A 17793-nucleotide genomic window follows, 5' to 3' on the forward strand; every position below is an offset into this window, starting at 1 on the left:
AGCAGGAATTCCCTCTGCTGCCTGTCTTTGCCAGGGGACTCTCCAAAATCCCTTTGCAGTAGCGCTCCCGAGCTTTTACCATTGAGTCTATTGCTTCTGCATTTGGTTGATCATTTCTTGCTGTTACTGATTATATTTTGCTATGGACTTTTTGTCTTGAGATGGTTTGGACTTTTTGACAAGTTCAACTCAATATTAAACTAGTCCAGGGGTTATCTGTTAGCTTGTCTTCAGGCCTGGGCTGACAAAGAGCACAGGGGGGCAGGATTATGGAAATTTTGAAAATAATAAATATAGGGGTTTTTTTACTTAATGCAACTTTTTCAAGCTTTTTTATTTATTTATTTAAGTCCATATGATATGAAAAAGTAATTAAAAATTGGGAGAGTGGAAACTGAGTCTTCATTGAATAAACTAGGTTCCAAGGACCTAGCTGGGCCTCTGAAAAGAGCACCAACTACTGCTGGACTGATGATTGCATGAGCAGTAGTGGTTTACAAAGCAGGAGGTGTGAAATCAGATAAAAGCTCACTCTTTTATTAATTCTACATGTGGAATGTGCATTTCCCTCACGCATATACACAGTCCACTTGTATTTGCAAAAATGTATGTACTCCCAGTCTTGCATGTGATCCTAATTCCAAGGGTGATTCTACCTCCTGTGGGCTTGCTCAAAAGAGACCTGGAGGCAGGTGCCTGAGATGCACTTTCAAGCTTTAGAAAAGATAAATCTACTTCCATCTCTTCAGTGTTTCTTTCAACTTTAAGCTAAGAGCAATGAAATGCTGGTGTTTTGGATAAACATGAGTTTGCCAGCAAAAATGGGCTTTTTTTCCATGTAAAGCTGATCTCATATAAAAAAAAACACTCCAGAAGAAGAAAACCATCTAGTGGATGTATTTGCATGAAGTGAAGTATGTCTAAATATAGTTATCCTAGAATCAGAGAGGTTGGAGGGGACCTTTGAAGATTACCAAGTCCAACCCTCCTGCTGCAGCAGGAACATGTAAGGTGGTGATGATGGTATTGCTGTGCACTTCATGCAAACCTCTGCTCTTTCATTTTGTGTATACCAAGATTTTCACCTTTGCACAAAATCTGGGAGAGCAGTGAAAAGACACCGTTCCCAGGAATAAGTGTCCATGTAGACACAACAGTGTGCACACACAACAGTGTGCGGTGTTGGTTTCATTTAGGAAGGTTTGTGCTGGTTCTCAGCATTTTGCAGTGTGTGTACACACACGCGCGCTCCGTGTTTGCATAGAAATGATGGAGTGGTTAGAGGTTTGACAGTATTCTGGCACTGCAAGCAATGATTTCTGGAGCTTGGGTTGGTGGGGGATGGGTAAGTGCCCCAGCTATTGTAACTGTGTGAATTTACTATAGGGTGTGAGTGGCTGCCAAGCTGCAGGGTCCCTGGGTGCTGTTCCTGGGAGCAGCAGTGTAAGTAGGGCTAGTGGGGAGTCTCTCCCCATCAGCCCCACGCAGAGAGCCACGCTCCAGCATCCTCATTACCCACACAGTTCAAAAGGCAGTCCTGAGTGGTCCGTCACGTCCCACAAAAGGCTGTATCGATTGGTCTGCCGGAGCGTTTCCCGGGGTCCTTTATATCTCTCTGCCTCGTCGCCAGTAATGAAGAGGCCGAGCATAGGGGGAGAGTCAGCAGACTCCCAGCTGCTGGGATTTCTTCATCTTCTCATCAGGATTTTAATTAGACACGTCCGAGAGGGCAGCACTGTGTGAGGGCAGGCGGGAGCTTTATCAAGCAGGCCACATCTTTAATTACTGTTTACTGACAGATAACACGGGAGGGGAGGTGGCAGCAGAGATGGTTGTAGGGGGAAGCTGGGAAAGGACAGCAGTCCCCAGAGTGTGCACTCAGCATAGAAGGCCTTTGCTAGGGATTGAGTGGAAATTGTTCCCCCCTCCCCATTCTGCTATGCTGTTTACCTGTTGCCAGAGTGAGAAAGGTTCCCCTTGCCCCTTTTCTAGTGGGCAGGAAATGCTGAAAGGTGTCAAGTGGTAAGGGCCACAGATGCAAGGAATGAAAAGTATAAGTTGGATTAGAGAAAAATGAGAGAACTCTCTCCTCTAAGCTGCCAGGGTCCTCAGCTGAGCCATCCTGTGCCTTCCCAGCCTTGGGCGGTCCTATGAGTTTTCTGACACTGCACAGCAGGAAGCAAAATTATTTCCTTCTCCTTCTGTCTTCAATTGGCAACCCTCCTGCCTCCCACTGCCGCCATTGCTGTTATATCCAAAAGAAACCTTATTCTGTCTTTCCATGTGTCCTCAGCATTGGTGGTATGAGAGCAGTCTGCTCTGTGGCTGCTGCTGTCACAGATTTCATCCCTGTTCTCTCATGGGCCCTCTCTCTAGGTGGTGTGAATTGTATTTTCAGCTGTCCCTCTTCTGTCTGGTCCTAGAATCCACATCTCCCTCTAGCTTTTGTCTCCTTCCCCTTAACATGCTTTTTGGACACCATTTGTGACCAGGGTGCTGTATCCTGCTGGATGATAGCCCTGTTTTTAGTTTTGTGGGCTGCCTGCTGGCTGTTTTGTGTTAACACAGAGGAATGGTGTTAACAGTTCCCACCAAAGCAAGAGGCCTGGCTAGACTGCCATGGTGGATCACTGTTTCTTGGCTCAGCCAGCCCTTTGCAACATAGGATTTCTGCAGTACTTGGTGTCCACATGGGCCATCTTTTGATGAACTAAGTTCAACAACCTGTTGCTCTTCAAAAATTTGCTCTTAAGGTCATGTTCTGGTCTTGGCTGCATTTGTATCCCCTGTAAGGTAGTCTCGTCCTTCCAAAATACCTTTGCAATCCCTGTGTGGAAGGCAGCCTTACCAGAGCTTGCCTTGCCTTGGTGCCAACAGTCTCCCACTGCTCTGAGCACAACAAGATCTGGAGGATGTGCTTGGGATCAGCAAGGACTCTAATTGGACTGTTGTTCTTTCATTTTGCTACGCAGTAGCGAGCAGATTATAGAGCCCACACATTATAGATTTCCTGTTATCCCTCATGAATCAAGCTCCACTGTCTTATTTACTGTCAGCCAAAGCCTGTGAATAACATCACCAAGGGATACACTCTCACACAGTTGTGCAAACACACAATACAGAGCAGTTGCACGTGACTTTGAGTTGTCAGTTCACCTTCCCCCACCACAACACCTATGGTCTGTTTGCTGTCTTCAGAGTGGCTCCTGGCTTCCCTGGGAGCTCACAGTTTATAACACTGGAGGCAAATCTGTGTTATCCAAATAATATTAAGTCCTGCATTTTTAACTTTATGGCATTTTTAGTTACAACTCTGGCCATTCCATATACTCTCATACCCACATGCACCAAGGATGCATTCCCAGTTCCCTGGGAGCTGTTTCATGTGAAATCTGGCAGGTCTTCATTGCTTGTCAGTGAGAAAAGACTGGTTTGTGCTCAAGGCACAGCACTGGAAGTCAGCACCGTGGGTACAGCTCCCAGCTTCATCAAGGACCGCTAAGAAATTTTGCTGCTCTAGCTAGAGTGTAGTGAATGTAATAGATGATTGTGTTGATTGATCAAAATATATTTTCTCAAGTTTCCCAAAAATTCAGCTCAAGATTGTGAAAGAGCATGAAAAATTCATGGCTGGGAGATTTGCCTCACTGATGGGTTAACACTCGTTTTTTTGTAAGTGCAGTGAGGTGTTACTACTGAATCAGTGGAGTCCCCTAGAAGTGAAGGGAAGTTTGGCTTGTTAACTGTAAGCCAGACTGCTAGTTTCAACCTTGTTCCTTGTTGTAGGTGTTCATAAAATTTCTGTGGCCTTCCAAATGATAAGCTTGGAGAGCCAGGAATTAAGTCAGAGGGATCGAGGTGCTAATTTGTTTCTGTTAGGCAGGTCAGTATTTCTGTCATGAAAATCTAGATGTTAGGCAATGTATCTTTAAATAGTAAGAAGCTTTGGCCAAGAGGAAGTGGTTAAGCAGTTTGCTATGTCCATTGTTGATAGAGCTGGAAGTAAATGGGCTTTGATTGCAATGTGGGAGATTTCAGTTTGATGTTAAAAACTTGTATTACCAGTGATGTGGGAACATTAGAACAGACTGTCGGAGAAAGGCTGGAAGTTTTTCAGGACAGGCTGAAAAACATCTGTCAAAAATAATGCTGCTATTGCTGATCCTCTGTTGGGATGGAGTGAGGTACCAACCACCTAATCTGATCCTAGCCCTATTATCTGTGACATCCTAAAATATATATAATCTTGTGTCCAGCTGATGCAAGCTCGAGTTGGAGACAGGTGTGTATATCAAATAAGCACTAGCACCTCTAAGCTACCAAGACAGTGTACAAAGGAGTACAAGCACTCTACTTTCCTTCAAGGGCCTGCCATTCAAATGTACCAAACATACCCAACCATGGTAAGTCTTAAAAAAAGATGGCAGCAGCACTCTGGCTTGTTTAACCAGCTTCCTTTATTTTTATCTTCATCTTTACTGCCATGTAGAACAAACAGACTAGTATGACCACATTTTTTTACTAGTGCTTCCTGTAAAGTTTAGTTTCAGTTGTTCATACAACTATCAAGCTTTCACCATTGCTATAAACACTTTCTGTGCCTCTGATGGAATTATTTGGTGGAAATTTTTATAAAAACCCCAGCAATTATTTATTTTTTGTATTTATTTATTTAAAAGAAAAATTAGGGAGTATGCCATGCTCTTGAGTTATGCCTTTCTTACATTTCAAAACAAATCAAGTAGATTCCTCTTTGCAAAACCCTAAATCAGCTTGTGTTTTGGATCCAGACTAAAGAGACAGATGGGGCTGTGTTGGTGCAAAGGCAGTGTCAGTAAGTGAGGCCAGCAAACAGTAATGGAAAGATTTGGTGTAAGGGCAGCTGGGCAAAAAGGTGAGGAGAAGAAACAAATATTTATAAGCAGCTACTGAACAAGGAGGCTGGGGCTGTGGAGTGTGGGGAAATGGGCTTGGAGAGGTGAGATGAGAGCAAAGGAAAGGGATGTAGTGAGAAGGCAAAGGCAGTGAAGAGAAGAAAGTGGGTTGGGATGGTCTGGAGAGAGCAGGAGGCATGACTGGATTGAATGGTTGGAAGAGCCTTTGAATTGAAATTCCTCAGCTGTCATTCTGTGTCTGAAACTCACCCAGTGTTTCATGCTCCTCATGTTAGTCTTCACAAAGAAGGATGAGTTACCCTTGCAACTCATTTACTTCATTACCTTGGTTGTAGTGGTCCACGTGATGGATTCATCTCTTCTGATAATCCACAAAAGTGTCATTGCAATGCTTCATGAGGGAATTTGTTTGCTGTAAAAGAAATAACAAACTCTGTGAAAAGGGTATTTTGAAGGGTGCTAATGCAAGAAATGGAATGTGGGGAAAGACCAGTTACCCTCTGTGTGCACTTCTGTCTGTCCCACTGTGTGTCTCATCAACTCATGTTTTAGCTGCTTCACTGTGTGCTGTTTCTTCCACAGGACCCCTGCCTCATTCACTGCATGTATGGACCTGCTCTGAGATAAATCAGAGTTGCATAGTGAAAGAGAACATCTGTAGGACCCCTGCCTCATTTGTCAGGTGTGTACTGAGTGAGACAAGGGACGGCAGGAGAGAAAGGGAAGATTTTATAGCTAAGGCAGTGAAATTCTGACATGCCAGTTGACTTTTTCCAGTGGCCATTTATGTATGATAATTTTCAGGTTTTTAGAAGCAGCTGTTGGGTCAGTGGTTGTTTAATTGTGCATTCCTTATTTTGTAGGGGACCTTTTTGATCCCAAAGGATCTGCTTTACAGAAACACTGAGAGCTTACAGCTGCAAATGAAGTGAATGGGAATCCACTGAACCCAAAGTGCTGTACAAGTACAGTCAGGCTCTTGGTGTCTCACATTGGGCACCCAGAATTAGCAAATACCTTTTAATATGGCCTTCAATCATTCACCCATAAAATGGGAATTCAAAATATCCCCTCCTTTCATAGAGGTGTGTGAAAATAAATGATCTGGGCTGGTGAAGCTCTTGGACAGTGTAATGATAAGCCCATAGAAAAACACATAAGGAAATGAATAAGTCTCTAGAGCCAGGTTTGAATAATGTGCGGTAAATAAGGCCTGGGGCCACACACTGAACAATGAGCAGAAACCAGCATCTCAAATAGCTGCTCATTACATGGGAACAGTCCCTTCTGAGAGCAGTCTGAGATGGGCTACTGTGGAAAAAATATCATGTAATTAAGGTCTATAAAATAATGCATATGTACATGACGGCTAAGAATATTTCTCACAAGTAAGCACAATTGTGGCATTTCCTAATTCTTTACTTTATTTGTACTCTGTTCTGTTTAAAACACAGCTTTTTGTTAGTCTTTGTTTCACGGGTCCTGTCATTCTTTGCAAATTTATGTGCTGCAAGATGGTATTTTACTGGCCTCTCTGTTTAGATTACTTGTTGCCATTTAACGTAGTTGCAGATCAGTTAATTGCAGGTAGTCAAAACCTACTCTCTTATATATTATGTATTCCACAAGTTGTAATCTCTGCTGAGGTGCAGATTTGTGTGAGTGAGAAAGGCAGATCTAACCCTGTAATTTGCCATCATGAGCAAAACTGACACCCAGATGCTACTGTTCTTAAGAGTGAAGGAACTGGGGATGTTTGAGATCTTACAACCCACTAGCAGTAATTAAAACAATAAAACCTCCAGTAATTTTCCCATGCAGCAATATGCAAGAGAGGAGAATGTCACTAGGGCTATGAAATTACTTTAAAAGTCTTTGATGTAATGGGTGGAGGAAGGATGGCAAAGCTTAAGCTCCTGGTGAAAGTATGCAGAAATGTAGTGTTCAAAATATCTAATTTTAAATAACTGCACTTTTGATGACTGATTATGTGCATGTTTAGGAACAAATATATAATGACTGTATGCAATGGAATAGTGTTAAAATCTATAGAGTTGAGAAGTTGAGTGTTAATGGTACTGGGATGATCAATGTCCAAATCTAATGCTGGTTAACCTCTCCACGGCATGTTTGGTATTTGCTATAATTCCAAGGGAGAATGTTATGAATAATGCAAGAAATGGAGCTCCTGACATTTTTTTTTTTTTTTTTGTCTATTGCAAACATCTAAGAAACATACCATAATTTTTTTTTTCCTCTTATGTTTTCCCCCTCTCTCCCCCATATACAATTTCAAATACTGGAAGAAGAATTAATTGACCAGTTTAGGCTGCAGAAAGTGATGCCTCTCTCAAGGATGACTAGTATCACTGTTGGCCAGTTTACAACTTGGAAAGCACTGGTTCCCTACATGTGCTGCATATAATGGTTCATTCTGGAAATGAAGTAATACAAACCTATCAAACACATTGTAATCTATGTAAGAGACTGAATGAGTGTCCTTTGTGCAGTGGTTTAACTGCTCCATTTTAACAGTTTAATCAGATGAATGTATTGTACACTTTAAAGAGGCCAGAACAAAAAGTGATGCCAGGGTACCCAAGGGCAGGAACTCTGACAAAAATCCCCTCAGGCAAGGCCTGGCACTATTGGCCAAAGGAGAGAGGAAAGGACAATTAAAAAAATTCAACAATCTGTTCTTGTAGTGGTCAGGCAGCAAGATGCAGCACGTGTGCTGGGTCAGAGCCATCAATGAGAGCTGGTTTCCTCAAGGGATATGCAGACCTGGACTACCAAAGTAAGCTGGGGCTGGGACAAACAGATGTTATGCCAAACACGTCAGCAGAGCTACTCTGTTTTGCATAAACACCTGATTTTACTTGGCATGCTTTAAACACTTTCTTTTCTGAATCTCAAGGTGCAATATAACCATTATGATTTAATCCTGACAGCTCTGTTCTCTGCATATGACACAACTCTGGGATTTTACTTCTGACCTACACAAACGGGAAGCCGAGGCACAAGGTGTGTGCAGCCAGGTGCACAGCTCCTGAGTCTGCGACCTCAGTCGCACGCCTCTGCTTCCCTTCAGTGAGAGAAGGAAGGGAGGCTGTGGGGGCTCTGCATTACCAAAGTGAATAGCCTTCCCCTACGGGTGTCTTGTTGACAGAATTTGGCAGTGTTAGTGTCCCAAAACTGATGTTTTGAAAATGCCATCCTGAGGTATGTCTGCATAACAGGCTCTCTGCCCTCTGGAAAAGAGGCTTAACACACAGTGGGGAAATGGAACCTGAACACACAGGCTTGCAGCCCCCCCCCCCCCCCGTGTTAGTGTCCCAAAACTGATGTTTTGAAAATGCCATCCTGAGGTATGTCTGCATAACAGGCTCTCTGCCCTCTGGAAAAGAGGCTTAACACACAGTGGGGAAATGGAACCTGAACACACAGGCTTGCAGCCCCCCCCCCCACTGTGGTAGCACAGGGGTAAAGTCAGGCCTCTGCATTGCAAAAACTTTGCGTGATCAGGGGGTGTGATCCCAACTGAACTCGGGGGCAGACAAGTCAGAGCCTCACTGTTTACAGACCTGCCAAGCAGAAATTTTTTTTTGCTGTTCTGGATCCACAATCTGGGAGAGAAGAATAAAAGTGATTTAACCTGCAGTGTGAGGGAAATCACCCGACTGAGGTGGACTCAGAGGACAAATGGGACAGAAGGCCTTACCTTGTGTGGTCAGGAAGGATGAGGAAAATGAGGTGAGGTGCACGATCAGATTCGTTAATTTCTATTTATTATTAATTTTCTAATTTTTCCCTTGCTTGGATTCCGCGATTGCTGGAAATAAAGGCTCCTCCAGCTGTCTGGGTGCATCTGTGACATTGACTCTGTCTTTGAGATGGGGAGCACCCTCTGGTGGTTAAGGATAATCTGACATTTCCTGGGATTGGCACCCATCGTACCTGCAAACTGCCGGTTGAACTGAGCAGAAGGCAATGTTGGCTTTCTGTCACTGCTGGGACGGGTGTTTGGGGCACAAATGTTCTCTGGCTTTCTAACTCGAGAATCTGAGTTGACCCCTTGGGAAGCATTTTTGCCCTGTGAGAAGGGCGCAAGGTGTGTGTGCTCTCCCTGCCCTGCTGTTGGGCAGAAGCTCACATTCAGCCTCACATTTTTCTGGTGAGAGGGCAAGTAAAGCCCAGTTTGCTTCATAAAGTTCACTGTGGACACAAAATCTAGCCTGAGCTCTCTCCCGAGGGATTCCTGTTCCCCGCCTCTGGTCTTGCTTCTATCTCCCAAAAGCAGTAGTTGTGTACCCAGAGCTCTCCCTAGTCCAGTTCTGTCTGGATTTGCTCTGCCTAGGTGCTAAAGCCAGCACAGTACAGTCCCTTGCAGGGAGCACAGGAATTCAGCTCAGGTTTCCCTTCTCCTTCCCTAAGTGGATTAACAGGCTGAGGGGATGTCTCTGCCTGCCTGACTCAATCTTCATTAGCTAACATGTTTTGCCAGCAGCAGTCACATCCTGGTCTGGAGAGCTGTTTGGCAGGAGCGAGTTCTGGCCCCAGCCTCCCACAAAGACTGTTGTGTCTTCCAAGAGGGTTTTCTTGATAGTAAAGCTCTATGGGCTGCCTTGAGAGGTAGGGATGTAGGGCAGGAGTGCTGAAAGATGTGATCTTGTTTCTGTGCAGTGTTCACTTTACAATAACTGATTTTCATCCTTTGCTGACTGAGCACCCTTGAACCCCTGTGCACTGCACATGCTGTATGAATGTCAGAATACATTCTGTGTCCCTGAAGGTGCACCCGTGTGGTTTTTTCCCTCTTGTGTTTTCCAGGAGGGTCCTGAATACATCAGGATGCCCCTGAAACTTTCTTTAGTTGTCTGTCAGTTCTGAATGCCCTTTCTTTGATGTTTGTAGACAGGTGATTTGAGTACAGTATTGCCTGAGAAGCTGTGCAAGCAACTGACCCTATCTCCTCAGCCCCTTCTCCCTGCTGCTTTGTGGTAGTTGTTAATGGGTGTTGCACCCTTGCACAGGCAGTAATTTATTTTACAAGTGCTGCTGTTTCCTCAGTCCAGAGAAGATCTTTTCTATGCCAGGAAGCTGTACACTTTAAATTGCATTGATTTTAAAACAATCCATTTAAACTACTGAAAATCCAAACTGTGGATGCTCTCCTGCCAGTTTGAAGATGCTTCATTTTCACTAATTAGATGTCTAAACAAGTCTAGTTTCAACACTAATGAGTGCCTTTTGCACCAGCTTAAGTTAATCTACTTAAAATTGTACCTTGAGTTATACTGCAGTAACATTCTCATGCTAAGAAAGCCTGTGAGGAGAGGAAGAGAGCACTGGGCATCACTAATACCAAATGTAATTGTGGGAAGCCTATGCTCAGAAGTACAGAGGCATTTGGTATCTGTGCAGAGGTCAGGGTGTACCTGAGCAGGAAGAGGCCTCCTCCTGGCTGTCAAATGCATGTAAATGGGTGCAGATTAAGCCCTGTATTTCTGCAAAACTGAGACTCTGTGAAAGCACAGAGCATGCTACAGAAATGACTGTGACTGAAAAATCTCTATGGGAAGTGTTTAACAAGGAAGCAAATGCTCTCCTTTTGTTTTTGGAACTTGACCATTGGGGTGGGAGAAGGTGGTGTGCCAGGCTCTGAAAGCAAGGTCGATTGGCCAGGAACAGGATCAAAATCAACTTTCTTTTGGCAAGTTGGAAGGGAAATAAAAAAGGCAAATGAGCATGAAGGGGCAAAGGACACGGCAGACTCTGAAGGATTTTACAACCTAAAGCTGTATTTAGCAAATTAAGGGATTAATTGAATTTCCCAAACACTATGTGTTAAAGCTCACAAATTAATAACCCTGGCACTTTTGAACCAGCAGTGTATTTGGTTTGGCCCTGTAAAGATTTTCAAGCAACAAGTCAATGGTCAAAGCAGAACCAGCTCCCCAGAGAGCCCTGGGTTGCCTGTACTCTAGCTCCCTGGGAGATGCAGGCCTCTCTGGAGCAGGGCTAAGTAGGTATTGGGAATCACAGAATCGTTCTTGTTGGAAAAAAGCTTTTAGATCAACAAATCTAACCAGCAGCCTAATTCTACTGAGTCCAGTGCTAAACCACATCCCTAAGCACCACATCTACATGCCCTTTAAACACCTGCAGGGATGATGTGCTTCCAGAGTGGGAAACAAAGGTCATACAAACCCTTAAGATGTAACCTGTCTCTGAATAGGCAGAAAATGAAGTTTCCTTTGACAGACTAAATAAGACCTGTTTCATTTAATAGAATTTTTATGCTCTCTTTGTTTGGAGGAACATAAAGTGGGAAAACAAACCTGGTTTTATATATTTACAAGTAGCAGAAATCACTTTGTTATGTGTAGAAAGGAGCAGGACTTGGGGGGGGACAGACAGCCCGAGTTGGGACTTGCGGAAACACTCTCACTGTTAGACTTTGTACCTTTCTTTGATGCTGAGGCTACCTTGGATCACTGATCTTGATGAAGATGATACTCTCTTGTTCTTCAGTCCTTTTCTTGTCAAAGGTTTCCAAAGCACTTTATGCATTAATGAGTTATTGAGAAAGAATATCATTGCTGGAGAGTAAAGCAAGATATACTAGCAAAGGTGGAGCAGGAATAAACTGGGAATGTTGAATGAGATGTGTCTAAAACACTAGTTCACTTTCTGCTTCTGCCCTTTTCATCTCAATCTCTGGCATTTCATCAGTAATGAACTGTAGGGAGACACAAATTGACATAGTGCAGGCTGTACCACTCACATAGTCTGTTCAGTCCCTATCAGTGACCCTTTGTAATGCTACTTTCTGTGGCATCTTCCAGCAAAAAATTCTGGTGATACTTGAGAGTTTCCAAGCTCTGTTTCCACTTTGTGGCCCTTTCACCAAAGTTAAAACAAGAGGATAGTTGCCAGATCTGTCTGACTGGGCAGATCTGTCTGTCTCTATCTCTACAGCTCTTTTTTGGTTAGCGGTGAAGGGTCAACTCTGAATACCGGAGCGAACTCTGGTTTTAGAAAATACCTCCTATTCATCCTCCAGTTTTGGGGGAAAAAATTGCATCAGGAAAGACAGCAGTACCTTGAAAAGGAGCTCTTGATACAGTATGTTTTCCATGTATTTCCATGCTGATTTTTTCAATTAATGTATTTCCTCCTGTTTCATCTGCTAGTCCTTCCTTCCACCTAAGTTTATGATGTTTAGATGAGCTTTGGGTACAGACTAGACTAACATGCTTTCTGTGCAGTTACAATCTTGCTGCGTGTAAGTTCAGGGTTGCTTTATCTGCTGTGGATTGAATTGAGGATGTCCATTGGGAGTTTCAGGTCTTGGTTTTCTCATTGGAGGTCCTTCCATCAGGCAGGTCTGTTAAATGCTTGCTGAGTCCCTAGAGACACTTGATCTGTGTTTAAAGGGAAGCAGCTGAACAAGGAGAAGAGAGAAATGCCTGTGTACTCAAGCGCTATTGCTCTGAAGGAATCTTCCTATAAACTGTGCAAAGCCTGCATGGCAATCTGGGTGCCTGGGGCTCTCCATGTGCTCCATTCCAAGAGAAACCTGTGTGGTGTTTTCTGGCATTTCTGCTCTGAGAAAGAAAAGTTGATGGCTTCTGGATATTTTGGGCATGAACTGTGTTTAATTCTCCTGAGGCCTAGGCCAGGAAAACCTCTGGAGGATTCCAAGCAGCACTTGCCTCCTGCTCCCCACTACTGTTAAAGCTTCCCCTGTGGAGACACCCGCTCAGGGAGAGCAGGAAGTCCATAAATAAATAATTCCCTCTGTCTCTCCTGATCAGCCCAAGCAGCTGTGATTGCTCCTGAATGCCTTGTTGCTTTCTTCTTAATGGCTTTTAAACCAATTTCACCCTCATCTGATGACCCAGCTTCTCCTCCTATTTTTGGAGAAACAATTTCTTCTTTTAGAGAGAAGGGTTTGGGGGATATTTATATTGTGTCAAGAGTTTTGGCTAAGGAGAAATAGTATAGCAGTGCAGGTGAAGCTACAGTTTACTACTTCTACCAGGCTGCACCATGCCTAATTCTGACAAACCTCTACAGGGCACTTCCCTGGGTACAGCAGCTAGTGTTGACCCTTGCTTGAGAGCTTTAGGCACGTGTGATGCTCATGGACTTCCCACAAACATTTAATAACTCTTACACCACCATAAGATGCTGTGGTTTTTTGGATGTGTTTTACTGTTGGGAAAGGTAATCAATGAGACCTCTGAGTACTTACTTTGCCCCCACAGTGTGTAGGTAAAAGCTGGGGAACATAAGTTAGGAGTGCAGGTTCTCATTTGTCAGCTCAGCTGACCTACAGCACCTCATTAATGGGCATTTGACAGCTTCCCAAATATTTGGGATGTATATTTGTGCTCTTGTACTTTGTTATATATGAACTGTAGCAGCTTGAAAAAAACCAACAGAGTGATCCTTACATAGCAAGTGTATAGTAAAACCTAAAAGTGCTTGGTTTGCATCCTAGCGGAGCTCATGGAGATATTTATTTTTCATCTAATGGGGGTCATCTAGGTTTATCTACACAGAAGTATTCTGTACTTCTGGACATATTAGTACTGTCTCAGCAGGCAGAACAAACCTGCTGGGCAGTAGGACATGCAAGGCATGTTCTGAGCATCCTTACAGAGCTGGCCAGGTATTCTACGTGACGTGTACTTGCACAGTCTTGTGTTGTGTTGCAGGCCAGAAACAGTGCAGCACCAGTCTAGCTGGCTGGAACACAGCTGCAATGCCTATGGTTATAATGCTAAGTGGGCTGATTCAACCCAAGTGATTTCTGGCTAATCAAGGGTAATGACCTATGTTTTTTGTTTATTTTAACCATCCTGCTTGACCAATCAGTTTAATGATTCTCCTCATGAAACTTTTTGGTACTTCGAACATGCAGAAAGAAATGCTGTCCCTATGTGGTTCCCAGGACTGATCTTTGCGGAGTTTCTGACCACTTGTGCTATGACATACTGCCAAATGTTGAGGGGCAAGGTCTAAAAGATGAGTTGAGTACTACTGGGTTCAGCTGACTGTAAATATTTAATGAAAGATTGGTATGTTCAACAGATGAGTAGAGAGGGGAGGCATCAGTAGTCTTTGATCATCACTAAAATAAAGGTATTCAAGAGCTGAGCAAAAGACCGAAACTAGATTTTCAGTTGTAAGCACTGTGGAGACTGAGGGGACCTGTTGCTAGGAGGCTGCATCACCAAAGTCACCCTCAGACCACACGGGACTGAGATTTGAGTTTGCCTTAACAATGATACTGAAAAGTAATCTGTTCTAATGCTGCCGCAGGAACAGCGGAAGCTGGGAACACGCGACTTTGAAGGATGAAGGCATTTTTGCTGAAATCTAGTGACGCATGTTCAGGTCCATCAGGAGAAGGCTTAACTGCTGCCCACAACTGCCTCTGAGCCTGGATCGCTATGAAACTTTAAGACCTGGAAGTTATGTCAATAAGACCTTTTCAAAGACATCCAGGGACTTTAACTTTCACACAAGAGAGAGGCTGCTGTCTTTTGGAGTACATGGGGCAGCATAACAGAAGTAGGAGTGAGCTGGTGAAGCTTCTCCTTTTTTTTCTGGTAACCTGGATCTGTCTCCTTTTGACTGGCTACCCTCTTGATACTGTATGTGTATGTATTGTGTAGCTAAAGCAAACAAGCATGTTTATATGGTCCTGAATTCATCATGCCTCTTCCAAATGATGTTTTGTGATATAGGCAAAGATAGTTTTTCTTGTTCTTTTTCCACTTCTTGTTTGAAAAGGTACCACAAACCCATGATCATTCACAGTCTGTAGGTATAGTGTTTGAATGTTAATGACTTGTTTACAGAGCAATGATTTGCTAAGATGTTTTACTGCAGGTGTCTGAACGAGATAAAGTTGATGGAACTCAGAAGTTAAAAGTATGTTATGAAGCCTAGGACAGGGTTTGTTGGCAAAGCTGTCTAATCAAATAATTTGTCATATCAATTTGCTCTTGTCCAATAAGTGAAATAAATGTAGTAATAAATAAACTCAAGAGGAAGTTGGGGAAAAAAAAATCTCTATTGTTTTACAAACACTAAAGTTAGTTCAGAACAATTCTTCAAAATGGTCATTTACTTAATTGAGCTGTTTGGAGATCCATAGCAGAGGATGCTTCTGCTGCTGGTACAGTGCGTCAGAAGGAAGCTGGTCTTTTGTCATGTCTGGTTCTAGCCAAAGCCTGTAGTCTCTTACTGTTAGCAACTGGAATATTCTGAGGCTGGAGAAGGTGACCAGGAAAGCAGTCTTGAACATCTGATCATCTCTGTTTTTTCCAGAGTGTTGTGCATCAGGTTTCCTAAGGTCACTTGGGACCTGCAGGTTCATCTCACTGTTAAATGCTTTTGCATAGATCCACTGTTGGTGAGCTTGTCTGTATTTGGCCTGGCTGACCTGGTGAAGTCAATAGTCTTCTACTGACTGCACTCAAATGAGGCCCGATGGAGGTTCCTGCAGGGGAAGGAAGGTCTTTAGTCCCAGTTTTCTTCATCCCTTATACTCTGGATGGAAAAGTCCTTTCATTGCTTTGCTTCTTTATAACTGCCTACATCACTTTCCAAAAGGACTCTGTGACCTAGTCAGAGAACCCACCTAAGAGGAAATTATCACAGAATGTTAGGGTTTGGGAGAAGCCTCTAAAGATCACACAGAATCACATAATTTTTTGAGTTGGAAGGGACATTAAAGATCAAGTTCCAACTCCCTTGCATGAGCAGGGACACCTTCCACTAGAACAGGTTGCTCAGAGCCCCATGTAACCTGCCCTTGAACTCCTCCAGGGATGGACCCCCACAACATCTCTGGGCAGCCGGTTCCAATGTCTCACCACCCTTACACTGAAGAATTTGCTCCTGATCTCTAACCTAAATCTCTCTTCTTTCAGTTTAAAACCATTACCCCTTGTCCTCTCACTGTAAGCCCCTGTAAAAAGCCCCTCCCTAGCTTTCCTGTGGGCCCCCTTCAGGTACTGGAAGGCCACTATGAAGTTCCCCCGGACTGAACAACCCCAACTCCCTCAGCCTGTCCTCATAAGAGAGGTGCTCCAGCCCTCAGATCATTTTCGTGACCCTTCTCTGGACATGTTCCCACAGGTCCACATCTTTCTTGATCATAGATCAAGATCATAGAGTCCAACCCCTCTGCCAGAGCAAGAGAAAAAAAAAACCCAAACCAAACAAAAAAAATCCCAAAACCCAAATAGGGCAGATCACTCAGGAAGGAATCCAAACAGGTATTAAAAGTCTCCAGAGGAGGAGACTCCACAACCTCTCTGGGCAGCCTGTTCCAGTGCTCTGTAACCCTCACAGTAAAGAAGTTCTTCCTCATGGTGAGGGGGAACTTCCTGTGCTCAAGTTTGAATCCGTTGCCCCTCATCCTATGACAGGGCACAAGTGAAAGCAGCTTGTCCCTGCCTTCTTGATGCCCAGCCCTCATGTATTTATAGATATTAATTAGATCCCCCCTCAGTCTTCTCTCTAGACTGAAAAGCCCCAGGTCTCTCAGCCTTACGTCTTGCCCACTGTTGTTTGTTTTTTTTTCACGTTGTAGTATTCAAACTGTAAAGTCTTGGCTACTGCAGTCAGCTCATTGCTGTTGCTGGGAAATAAGTCATCTTGTATGTGTTTAAGTTCCTGTTTTAAATGGAGTTGGAAAAATTACAGTCTATATTCACTGTCTAGCCTGCAGTGGGCACACCCTCTAACAGTAGTTCCTGAAGCATCTCGGTTCTTTAAGCCCCACTCCTTTTCTGGGTTGAGACGTTTGGCATTATCAATGCACGTGCCAAAAATATGTTAATTCTTTGCTTGCAGTGTAACAGTACATAACTTATCTCTTCTGACAAGACAGGTATGTCTTTTGATCAGCTCAGTGAGTAAGCTGGTACTGTGAATATCAGGATCCTGAGGTGATTAGAATGCATGGGCTTGGAAAGAGAAACAGCGAATCATCTCCCAAATTGGAGGAATGAACCCCTGTTCTCCTGACCTCCCTCCTTGGAATTCTGCAATGCAAGACTTGAAGCTAGTGTACTGAGGTAGGAAAGCTAAAGGTGAAAGCACACTGTTTGACTATGTGTCCCATGTGGCAGGATGAACCACCATACTGGAAAAGCCATGCTTGTGATGCCTGGGATGATGGATGGAGAGGGATTAATTTCTGCTTTGCTACAATTTGGAAAGAGATGGGAAACAGCACTGAGTGTGATAGTAAATTATATGTAGCTGTCAGTGTGAGTAAAATTGCTTTCCAGTCAATGTCTTGGTCATGTTCTGCCCTGCCACAGTGGCCCGACTGAGGGTTAGTGTAATGCATCATGGGAAAGAGATCAGCAACAAGGTAAAATTTGGAGCCGGGTCATAGATCTCCATTGAAGTCTTCAAAGTCTATGAGATCCATCTAGCTCTGTAGTTACCTGACTTTTTTGAGGAAGGTTTCTATCTGCCTAGTTAAAAAAGAGTTAGGCAAAGAGTGACTAGGAAGTAGATTGACAAAACATGAAAGCAGATCCACTGCAGTATTTCTGGGCAAGGAGGATAGGAGGTCCTATCAAATACTTCAGCTAACTGATGATGCAAGAGAGAGCAGAAGGCATAATCACAGCTATGTCATTTTCTCTCCTGCCTCTCCTTATATTTCTTACTATAAGCTCTTTCAAAATCTGAAAAACAGTATCTCTCTTCCCATCATCTTTATTCTTTCCCATTTGGTAAAATACTCTGTGCCTGCTTCTAACTCTGATGCCCTGTTTTGAATTCTATAAAAGTTAGTATAGTAGTCTTTGACTTTGTGTGTGTCTGCATGTGCACTTTCATCTAAGATGTCAGCAGG

The 17793-nt window shown here is 43.6% G+C and overlaps 1 protein-coding gene across 1 annotated transcript in view; it reads left to right on the forward strand.

The window, feature by feature from the left end:
- Nucleotides 1-5509: 5509 nt before the first annotated feature.
- Nucleotides 5510-17793, forward strand: part of ESRRB (estrogen-related receptor beta) — a 100220-nt gene continuing 87936 nt past the window's right edge. The window contains exon 1 of the mRNA XM_009993894.1: nt 5510-5577. The gene's annotated coding sequence lies outside the window, so the exon portion shown is untranslated. The remainder of the gene's footprint in view (nt 5578-17793) is intronic.

The sequence above is a fragment of the Chaetura pelagica genome, unplaced genomic scaffold (genome assembly GCF_000747805.2).
Source record: "Chaetura pelagica isolate M959 unplaced genomic scaffold, ChaPel_1.0 scaffold11, whole genome shotgun sequence".
In the NCBI taxonomy this organism is placed as follows: Eukaryota; Metazoa; Chordata; class Aves; order Apodiformes; family Apodidae; genus Chaetura; species Chaetura pelagica.